Here is an 11,768-nt window from a genome sequence, read left to right on the forward strand (position 1 = left end):
GATCATGATACTGTCTAATCATTCCGCTTTGTCGATCTGTCGAGATGCTGTCTTCTCAGATCCTAATTCAGGTTTGATCATGATACTGTCTAATCATTCCGCTTTGTTCATCTGTCAAGATGCTGTCTTCTCAGATCCCAATTTAGGTTTGATCATGATGCTGTCTAATCATTCCTCTTTATAATCTCTAAATCCCTGAGTGGCTTAATTAGAGGCTGTCTAATTATTCCATTCTGCAATTTGTGAGAGTCTGTCTCACTATCCCTTGAGAGCCCATCTCAGTAGTCTTTTCGAGAATCTGTCTCGTCAATTCATCTTATCATTCCCTCTCGATGAGAATCTGTCTCGTCGATCCATCTCGTCACCCCCTTGCATCCCTTCCGTTTGAAATCTTGGGCCAGTCAAAATGTGTTGTCTGCTCGGCTTTGGCTTCCGTGCGACAAGCACACTCTGCCAAAGAGGGGCATCTGTAGACACCCTATTTTGACAAGGCCCTAAAGTCCCCAAAATTGAATATCCAGTCAAATTCCCAAATTTTGAGTCCCAAGATGTCCCGAATTTAATCTCCGTGAATTCCTGGGGGACTGGGCCCAGAATGAGAAGAAGGTTTGAGTCTTGGAGCACCTTATTACGCATATTCCTGGGTACAAATTTCCCATGAGGTTGTTAGTATTCTCGAGAATCCCTCTGCAAAATTTCAGGGCAATCGGACGAAAAATGAAGAATAAGACAGGCGAAGCATGTGCGATAGTCAAAGCTGGGTTGTGGTAGGGTGAATTATCAAAGCATGGTTGTGTGGATATCCCCCCCTTTTTTCAAAAAAAGACAAGATATTTTGTTTGGCAAAATGGTGATTTGCCATCCTTGGAGGGGCAATTTTAGAATTCCAACAATACTTAGGGTATAAGCAATCCTTAGGGACCCTTGGATCAAATCTAAGGGTGAGGATCATTTGGAAAAAGAAGAATCTTTGCCCTGTTTTTCTACTTGGCCCCTCCCCCTTAGGTTAAAATTTCTTCACGAATACACTAGAGGGTGGTTGTCCAGGAAGTAAAAGGGGGGGAGGCAAATTTATCATTCCCCTTTTATATATTCGGTCGAGCTAGGGTTACAGGGAGGGAGTTTTTCTCATTTTTTGCAAGAAAAAAAAAAAAAAACAGAGAGCAAGGAGAAGCAGAGGGAGCCCAGCCGCCGGCCACCACCCTCCCCTTCTTCCTCTTTTTTCTTCGTCCACCCCCTCCTCTGCTGCCTCCACCTACCTCCCCCCATTTTTCCTTTTCCTTATCACTCAAACCCTCCACATTCCCACCGGCCACCACCATTTTCTCCACCGTTGCAGCCACCCACACCTCCATTAAACCACCACCATCAAACCGCCCAAACCCACTTCAAAAAAAAAAAAAATCAATCAAGAACAGAGGAGAGCAAGAGAGAAAAAGAAAAAAATCAACAAAAAAGAGAAAGAAAACCATCTCATCTTCTCCGGCAACTTGCCGGATTTCGACCGCACCTCCACCTTGCTTTCTTCTTCCTCTTCTTCTTCTTTTCTCCACCACCAAAGCCCACCCAAACCGCCACCACCGAACCCCACCCACCACCACCTCTGCGGTTTTCTTCAAAACCCACCTCCATTAAAACCACCCATCATCATCTCGAAAACCATCCAAACCGTTTCCACCCTCCATTAAACCCTCTTCTCAGCCACCATTCCACCACCACCAACCACAGCCACCATTCCACCACCACCAACCACAGCCACCACCAACCGCACCACCCAAACCCAAAACCCAATTTCGAAAAACCCATTAAACCCAAAACCCATTTTTTTCAAAACCCACCTCCATTAAAAAACCACCCATCACCACCACCACAACTTATTCATCTCCACCGAACCCTCTTCAATTTTTGCCCAACCACCACCTCTGCAACTCCACCTCCACCCTCAGCCACCGTACCCCACCACCTCTGCAACTCCATCCCTGACCCCTTTCCACCTCCTCCAGCCACCGAAATCGACCAAAACCCTCTCCCCCACCTCGTTGTTTTTCCCAACCCCCATTAAACCCAAATCCTCCATCCCATTTCTACCCATTTCGAAAACCCATCCCACCTCCTTTTTCTTTATTTTCCATTCCCATTTTTTTTTATTTAACACAGAGAGAGAGAGAGAGAGAGAGAGAGAGAGAGAGAGAGCAGAGGAAAGAGGTCCTCCGGCAACCTTGCCGGATTCCCACCAACCTCCATCACCCCTCTCACCTCTTCATCTTCTTCAAACCCATTTCGTTTCCCCTCTTCCCATCCCATCTCATTCTAGAAAAAGAAAAAAGGCAGAGGGTCCCTGTTTTTGTAAGAGAAAAAGAGGAGGGAGAGGTGAGACTTGCAGAGATAGAGGGAAGGAGAGATAGATATTTCAATTCGTAATCATCCCCCGTCAATTTCGGCCGCGGATCTGCTATCACCCATCGCAAATCCGTTGAAGGTCGACACTAGGGGAATCATGCATCTCCTTGCTTCAAAGTCCAGGTAATCTTTCGTTCCCATCCTTCAATTTATGATTAGCATATAAATCCTTCTCTATTTCTTTGGGGGACTGATATCAACAACCATGTTCTAGTTAATTGTTATGGTTATGGCTAATATGTGTCGTGGTAAGAATATCTAATTGTAATGGTTATGGCTAATATGTGTCGTGGTAAGAATATCTCTATTCTGTGAAGTCTGTTCTTATAGCTTTGCCATATCCTTTGGCTAATTGGGTTCTCGATATGTGGTAGAGATTTTCACTTATGCAATCCATGGTTATTTGGGTCAGTTCTTGTTAGTGCTGGAAACCAATTGTTGGACCTCCATTCATGTTTTACACAAGTCCTTTTTCTTTGAATTGAAACTAGTACAAATTGAATCCCTGTCCGTGACATTATCTGGAAAATCAGTGTTGGCTATAGGATATCTCCATAAGTATTGGGGTCCCTATTGCTTCATGTTTGGTGGAAAGCATATACCGAGGAGGTATAATCTTTTGTCAAGTGAAAGGTCAACTAATTCTGAGAATTTGCTTTTGGTTGAGGCCCACCATCAATTTGTCAAAATATTGAATTGCCTCCATGACCTTTTCTTAGTTTCCTAAATAACTCCATTGTGTTGGCCAAGATTTGGATACACTACTGGTGAAAGGTTCCTGTATTTGAAATTTTTTTATACTTTGATGAGATTCGCATCTCAAAGCCTCCTCCATTTTTTCCATGTTATTAACTGTTGTTCTGTTCTCCAATTACATACCAAAAAGAGCCTACTCGGCAGAACATAAGCAAGAGCACCCAATTGCATGATCTGGCTACTTGGAGCACAAAAGATTGGGCCACGCTATATCCTAAGTGCCTGAATACTATTAGAGCTTCTCTTGCTGTCGATATCTTGGTTGGAATCCCAGATAGCCATTGGTGTTTGGCATTATGGTCGACGTTAAAAAAATCTTTTCATAGATCCAGGCTATGACGGAATGCTTCTTGAGCCAACCCTTTCCCTTCCTGCCTTAGAGTTTTCGCAGGTTAAGGGATTTCTTCCTCTTTAGAGTCTGTCATAGAGAGTTTAGGAGTCTGTCTTTCCATCTTTCAGAGTCAGTCTTCAGCATAGGTGTCAGTCCTTCAGTCTTTCAGGAGTCTGTACTATCAGCATAGGGGTTAGGATTCTGTCCATCCTCTCATCAAGTCATGTGATTTTTATCCGCTCCTGCAAGGTATATGATGCTGTCCAACCCTTGCAGAGTCGTGATTCTGTTCGTTCCCCCCCCCGCAAAGCATAGGAATGTGTCCAACCTTTGCGGGATATCAGGAGTCTATCCTACCCTTACGATGATAGGATTCTGTCCTCTTGAGTCAAAACATCAAAAACATCTGAAAAATCAAAAATCTCAAAATCTCGAGTCATTAGGAGTAGTCAGGTCCGAACTACGGATGGCTTGATCCCTAGCTGAGGGGTACGTAGGCAGCTCAGGCGTGCTGCTGGCATCCTGAGTCCAGTCACCCTTTCTCTTTACACCTTTTTTTACACCCTTTCACCATTTTTACATCACCATTTTTTTTTAATCACCATTTTACAAATATTTCTCACATTTTCGTCCACCCAAGTTCAGTCAAACCTTTTTAATAAATATTTTCAAACATTTCAAAACAAAAGCAAAAATGGGCAAGGATGGTGATTGCCAGGTCACTCGGAGCCCTCTTTTCATTCCATTTCCGGTTTTCATGATTTTTCGGTTTCCATCGGTTTTCTGACGTTTTATCGGGTTTTGGGACGGGCGATGACGTATCGTGGCCCCTTTATAGGGATTGCCCTCGCTGAGCCCAACGATAGGTTATGACGATCGCGAGACTTGTTGTAAGCCCAAGGGTCTACTCTCCTATCGTGTTTTGATGACTCTAAACATAATTGATTGTGTTTTTGAATACTAATCAATTTGCTTTGAAGTGTTGTGTTTGAGATAGGATTGATCATTGAAGAAACCAACACACACAACATGGTAATGCTTGGAGATATCACATACAAGAGTCAAAGGAGCTAAGTGAAGCTCAGCTCATCTCTCAAGCAAGCATACACAAGATGGAAGATCAATTGAAGACCAAGACTAAAGAGAAGTTGAAAGCTACATAGGTATCATTGTACATCCTTTCTCTTTAGATTTCCAAGTCAAGGCAAAGTGTTTTCAAAATGTTTTTCAAAGAACACTTAAGAACTTAAAATGGATTAGTGAATGCTTATGTGGTGGACCAACATGTTGGGACCCTCATAAACATTCCAAAATAATCATAGGAGATGAGTTCCAAAAGCCAAAAATCAAACAAGAAATAAAATCTCAAAATATGAGGATTTTTAGGCTTCTCGGAACTCCGAGATTTTTTCTCGGAGCTCCGAGCTCGGAACTCCGAGAGTTCCCTCGGAACTCCGAGAAAAGGTCCAGTAGCGTCTGGAAATTTTCTCGGAACTCCGAGAATTTTTCTCGGAACTCCGAGAAATGGTCCAGTAGAAAAAATCCATTTTCTGGCCGTTGTCTCGGAACTCCGAGAATATTTCTCGGAACTCCGAGAATATTTCTCGGAACTCCGAGAATATTTCTCGGAACTCCGAGAATTCTCGGAACTCCGAGAATGGTTCTCGGAACTCCGAGAACCATGCGACAGCTCAAAAAAGAGCCGTTGGGTTTTGATTTAAAATTTGATTTTTGTTATCTACACCCCCAAACGGTCATATTTTGAGGAGAGACTATTTATACAATATCTAGAGGATTATTTCCTCCCTCTTGTTTTTTGAAAAACCCTCTTAAGCAACTCAAGCAAACTTGCAACCCTTTCAAGCTTAAGATTTTGTTTTTCCAAACTTGCCTTTCACTTGTGAACCTATTGAGTTTGGATTTAGAGCTATCACTTGCAATCTTTGTTGAAGAGCAATCAAGGAACTACAAAGGGCATCAAGCTTTCAAGAAGAAGCCAAGCTATCAAATCTTCCATATCTTGTACAGGTGGCTAGGGCATTCCTTTTTTAATTCCCTAGAGAGCAACCGCTTAGAACTCGGCGGAGAAGGAGAGTCTTTGTAAAGGTGTAAGGGCATCCTTGTTTAATATCCCTTGGAATTGTAACCGCCTCGGAGCCGGGCATCGTGGAGGTCTCCAATAGTGGAATCCCTCAAGTGCGACCTTGAGTAGAGTGGAGTAGGCCGTTGGCCGAACCACTATATATCGGTGTGTCATTTCTCACTCTTGCATTTCCATTATTGTTTGGCTTGGCATTTCACTTTGTTCTTTCAATTATATTTGGACTAACCAAATATTTAATTAAGTGAAGAAAAATTCAAATTAGGGTTTATAGATAATTTTCAAAAGGCCTAATATTGAGTTAAATTCAATTCACCCCCCTCTTGACTATTTCAATTGGTATCAAAGCCTCGTCTCTAATTTTTAGAAAACCCTAATCGGTCTAGAGTAAAGATTCTAAAATGGCAAACTACCCTCAACACCATGAAGGTTATTCAAACACTAGGCCACCCTATTTTGATGGAACAAACTATGGTTTTTGGAAAACCAAAATGAAAATCTTTTTAACCCAAGACTATCAAATGTGGAGAGCAATTAATAATGAATACATCTTACCCACAAGAAATTTAAATGATTGGACCGAAGCCGAACAACAAGCTTCGAATTATAATGCCAAAGCCATGAATTCTCTTATTTGTGCTCTATCTCCCGGAGAATTCAATAGAGTATCAAATTTAAATTCGGCTAAGGAAATTTGGGACACTTTAGAAGTCACCCATGAGGGAACCAATCAAGTAAAAGAATCTAAAATGAACCATCTTTTTCGGCAATACGAACTCTTTCAAATGACACCCGATGAAACAATTGCCGACATGTACACTAGATTCACCAATCTTGTAAATGGATTAAGGGGTCTTGGAAAACAATTTTCCAATAGAGATTTAGTGACTAAAATCCTTAGATCCTTACCTTTGTCTTGGGAATCCAAAACCTCCGCAATCACCGAAGCCAAGGACATGAACACATTGAACCTAGATGAACTAATAGGGTCCTTGATCACCCATGAAATGATTTTCAAAACAAAAGCACCCGAAATCGAAACTAAAATCGAAAAAGGAAAAGGAATTGCTTTTGCTTGTAATGTAGGTGAAAATGAAGATGCAAAAGAAGACATGGAAGATGAAGTTGCCCTCCTAACAAGAAGGATCAAATTCTTGGAAAGGAACATGGGAGGGATGAGAAATAGAAGGACAAACCCTCCATTCAAGAAGAAAGAAGAACTCGGTGATGGATCTTCTCAACCACGATGTTACGGTTGCAAGAAGCTTGGACACATTCGCCCGGATTGTCCACTCAACAATGAACCCACTTCAAACAACCGCTTCAAGAGAAGAGAAGGCAAGAAAGGAATGACCGCCACGTGGGATGAAGAAATTGAAAGCGAAGGCGAACAAAATGATGGCGAAGATTGCTTGATAGCAAGGAACGTATGCTTCATGGCCTCAACAAACGACAACAATGAGGTAAACACTTTAAATGATGTTATTGTTTTAAAAGAAGTTCTTGATTCCCTACAAAATGCAAATGATGAACTTGAAATTCAATTTGATAAAATTGCATCACTTGAAAATTCTCTTGCTAACATGACAAAAGAATTTGGTTGGTTGAAAAAGGATCATGAATTTTTAGATGATAAGAATGAAAAATACAAAGTAGAAATTCATGAGTTAAATGCTTCTATCAAAATCTTAAATAAAAACCGACAAGAACTCTCAAATGAAAACAACAATCTAAAGCATGAAAATGGTAGATTATCTTTTGAGTATGATGAACTAAAGAAACTTTTTGAAAAATTTGAAAATAGTTCATTAAAATTGGATAGGCTTGTAAATCTTCAAAGAATGTCAAGTGACAAAAGTGGACTTGGACATAAATGAAACACCACAATATCCAACTATAAAACTAAACTTGAAAAGGTTTCTTCTAGCGGTACCAAAATTTGCTTTTATTGTGGTCTAGAAGGTCATTACAAGGTTGCTTGCTTACATGCTAAACAAGATAAGATTAAGTTGAACTTTAATATGAAAACAAATGAACATAGCAAGATTAGGAAGATTTGGGTACCTAAGGGATCTCACTTGCCTATTCATATGTAGGTATGCCTTAAAAGCCATAACAAGAGGAACACATGGTACCTTGATAGTGGATGCTCTAGACACATGACTGGAGATCTCACTCAATTCGCATCACTATCACTCAAGGATGGTGGAGAAGTTACCTTTGGAGATGACAAGAAAGGAAAAGTCAAAGGTGAAGGCACCATAGGTAATTCTACCTCTCCCATACATGATGTACTCTTTGTTGATGGCTTGTCCCATAATCTTATTAGCATTAGTCAATTATGTGATAATGGTTTTGAAGTTGTCTTCAATCCCGATAAATGCATTGTTAAAAATAAGATAAATGGAGAAGTAAAATTCATAGGGTCTAGAGACAATAACATTTATACAATTGGACTAGATGATCTTAGACTCCAAAATGTGACTTGTCTAAATGCCATTAATGAGGATTCTTGGCTATGGCATAGGAGGTTGGGTCATGCCGGAATGGATCTCATTTCGACCCTCTCCTCAAAAGAAAGTGTTAGAGGATTGCCTAAGTTCAAATTCATCAAGGATCACATTTGTAGAACTTGTCAATTAGGAAAACAATTGAAAAGCTCATTTGCACCTAAAAATATGATTTCAACTTCCTACCCCTTGGAGCTACTTCATATGGATCTTTTTGGACCAATGAAGACTAGTAGCCTAGGTGGAAAGAGGTACGTGTTTGTAGTTGTTGATGACTACTCACGATTCACATGAGTCATATTTCTAGGACATAAAGATGAAACTTATGAAAACTTTCTTACATTGTGCAATCAAATTCAAAATGAAAAAGGTATTGCCATCTCCCACATTAGAAGTGATCATGGAACTGAATTTGAAAATGTACATTTTGACACTTATTGTAATGAACATGGCATAAAACATAATTTTTCCGCACCTAGAACACCTCAACAAAATGGAGTAGTAGAAAGAAAGAATCGAACTCTCCAAGAAATGGCTAGAACTATGTTGCATGAAAATGATCTCCCTAGATATTTTTGGGCGGAAGCGGTTAGCACCGCTTGCTATATTATAAACAGGGTATATTTAAGGCCAATTTCTAAGAAAACACCTTATGAGCTTTGGAAAAACTTGAAACCAAATATAAGCTATTTTAGAGTGTTTGGATGTAAATGCTTCATTTTAAACATTAAAGATAATTTACACAAATTTGATAGGAAATCGGATGATGGAATATTCTTAGGGTATTCTTCTCATAGTAAGGCATATAGAGTATTTAATAAGAGAACCCTAGTAGTAGAAGAATCCATGCATGTGACATTTGATGAAAGAGAGCCAACACCACAAGAAATGCCACATGATGAGGATGAACCCATTGAACATCTTTTTCCAAAATTGAGTGCTCCTCCTCATGCATCAACAAGTCATACATTACCTAGTGAGGAAGTAGAAAATGAAAATGATGACTCATTACCTAGGGATAGGAGAACATTGGTAGATCATCCTGAATCCCAAATTTTAGGTGATGCCACATTGCCAGTAAGAACTAGATCATACTATCGTAGTGTGAGTAACAATTTGGCGTTCCTATCCGAATTAGAACCAAAATCCATCAAGGAAGCTGAAAAAGATGAATATTGGTTGATGGCTATGCAAGAAGAGCTAAGTCAATTCGAAAGGAACAAAGTGTGGAGGCTAGTGCCTAGACCTAGTGATCATCCAGTCATTGGCACGAGATGGGTGTATAGAAATAAATTGGATGAAAATGGAATTATCACTAGGAATAAAGCTAGGCTTGTAGCCCAAGGGTACAATCAGGAGGAAGGGATAGATTATGATGAGACATTTGCTCCTGTTGCCCGTATGGAGGCTATTAGGATACTTTTGGCATATGCATCTCATAAAGGATTTAAACTATATCAAATGGATGTCAAAAGTGCCTTCCTAAATGGCTATATCCAAGAGGAAGTGTATGTTGAGCAACCTCCAGGTTTTGAAGACTTCAAACATCCAAATCATGTCTTCAGGCTTGATAAAGCTTTATATGGATTAAAGCAAGCTCCTAGAGCTTGGTATGAGAGGCTTTGCACTTTTTTAGTTGAAAAGGGATTCGAGATGGGAAAGGTGGATAAAACCTTATTTATCAAAAGAGAAAATCATGATATCCTCCTTGTCCAAATCTATGTGGATGATACCATCTGTGGCTCAACTAATCAAAAATTGTGTGATGAATTTGCAACCTTAATGAAAAATGAATTTGAAATGAGCATGATGAGAGAGTTAACCTACTTCTTAGGACTCCAAATTAAACAATACAAAAATGGAATATTTTTAAATCAAGAAAAATATACAAAGGAGTTATTAAAGAAGTATGGCATGGATAGCAGTAAGACATCAAGAATTCCCATGAGTACTACTGCTAAGCTAGAAAAAGATGAATTTGGCAAATCTGTGGATCAGAAATTGTATAGGGGTATGATAGGTAGTTTGCTCTATTTGACAGCCAGCAGACCAGACATTATGTTTACTGTCTGTCTCTGTGCTCGATTTCAATCGGATCCTAAAGAATCTCACCTATCAGCAGTTAAGAAGATCTTCAAGTACTTAAGAGGAACCCAAAGTCTAGGACTGTGGTATGAAAGATCATCTTCCTTCACTCTCATCGGATATTCAGATGCAGACTTTGCTGGATGTAGAGTAGATAGGAAAAGCACTAGTGGGACTTGCCAATTCTTGGGTAAATCACTTGTTTCATGGTTTAGCAAGAAGCAAAATTCAGTAGCTCTGTCCACAACAGAAGCAGAATATGTGGCAGCTGGAGCTTGCTGTGCTCAAGTCCTATGGATGAAAAGCACATTGATGGACTATGCAATTAAAATGGACAATATTCTCATCCAATGTGACAACACTAGTGCTATAAGCTTAACAAAGAACCCCATACAACACTCAAGAACAAAACATATTGAGATCAGGCACCACTTCATTAGAGATCACTCACAAAAAGGGGATATTTGCTTAAAATATATCAACACTGAAGAACAATTAGCGGATATCTTTACAAAACCCCTTAGTGATGATAGAATTTGCTATATCCGAAGTGCCTTAAACATATGGAGTGCGGATCAAATCAAAGAAATTGCCAAATAAATACTTTGTGCCTTTAACCAGCTTATCTATATAGTATTTATATATATAATCTTTGTTTGGTAGTATTTGCATGAATGAGATGTCAAATTTTTAATCTTAAAAATCACTCAATTGATATTCTTAGCCTTCTTAGTTTTTCTAAGTTGGAGAGGTATCTTCACTTTAATTAAAATACCTAACATCTTGACATATGTCAACATCTCGATCATGAACAGGTATATGTGCATTACTTGGTTATATATTTTTATACCATAAGCATTGATTTAGGGGGAGTTATCCACTCCTAAATTTTTTTTTACACCCTTTCTGTCGATGACAAAAGGGGGAGAAGTTTGAAATTGGTTATCTATTCAATTGACTATATGCACCACTTACTTATAACTTGTATCATTTATATGTGTGCATATATTGAGGGGGAGTTCCAGTATTCACTTGCCTACTATGTCACTCCACACACACCTCATAATCAATTTTGTTTGTCATCATCAAAAAGGGGGAGATTGTAAGCCCAAGGGTCTACTCTCCTATCGTGTTTTGATGACTCTAAACATAATTGATTGTGTTTTTGAATACTAATCAATTTGCTTTGAAGTGTTGTGTTTGAGATAGGATTGATCATTGAAGAAACCAACACACACAACATGGTCATGCTTGGAGATATCCCATACAAGAGTCAAAGGAGCTAAGTGAAGCTCAGCTCATCTCTCAAGCAAGCATACACAAGATGGAAGATCAATTGAAGACCAAGACTAAAGAGAAGTTGAAAGCTACATAGGTATCATTGTACATCCTTTCTCTTTAGATTTCCAAGTCAAGGCAAAGTGTTTTCAAAATGTTTTTCAAAGAACACTTAAGAACTTAAAATGGATTAGTGAATGCTTATGTGGTGGACCAACATGTTGGGACCCTCATAAACATTCCAAAATAATCATAGGAGATGAGTTCCAAAAGCCAAAAATCAAACAAGAAATAAAATCTCAAAATA

This window comes from Tasmannia lanceolata, unplaced genomic scaffold (assembly GCF_043159265.1).
Source record: "Tasmannia lanceolata isolate RefF3 unplaced genomic scaffold, GAP_Taslan_0.1 ptg000013l, whole genome shotgun sequence".
NCBI lineage: Eukaryota > Viridiplantae > Streptophyta > Magnoliopsida > Canellales > Winteraceae > Tasmannia > Tasmannia lanceolata.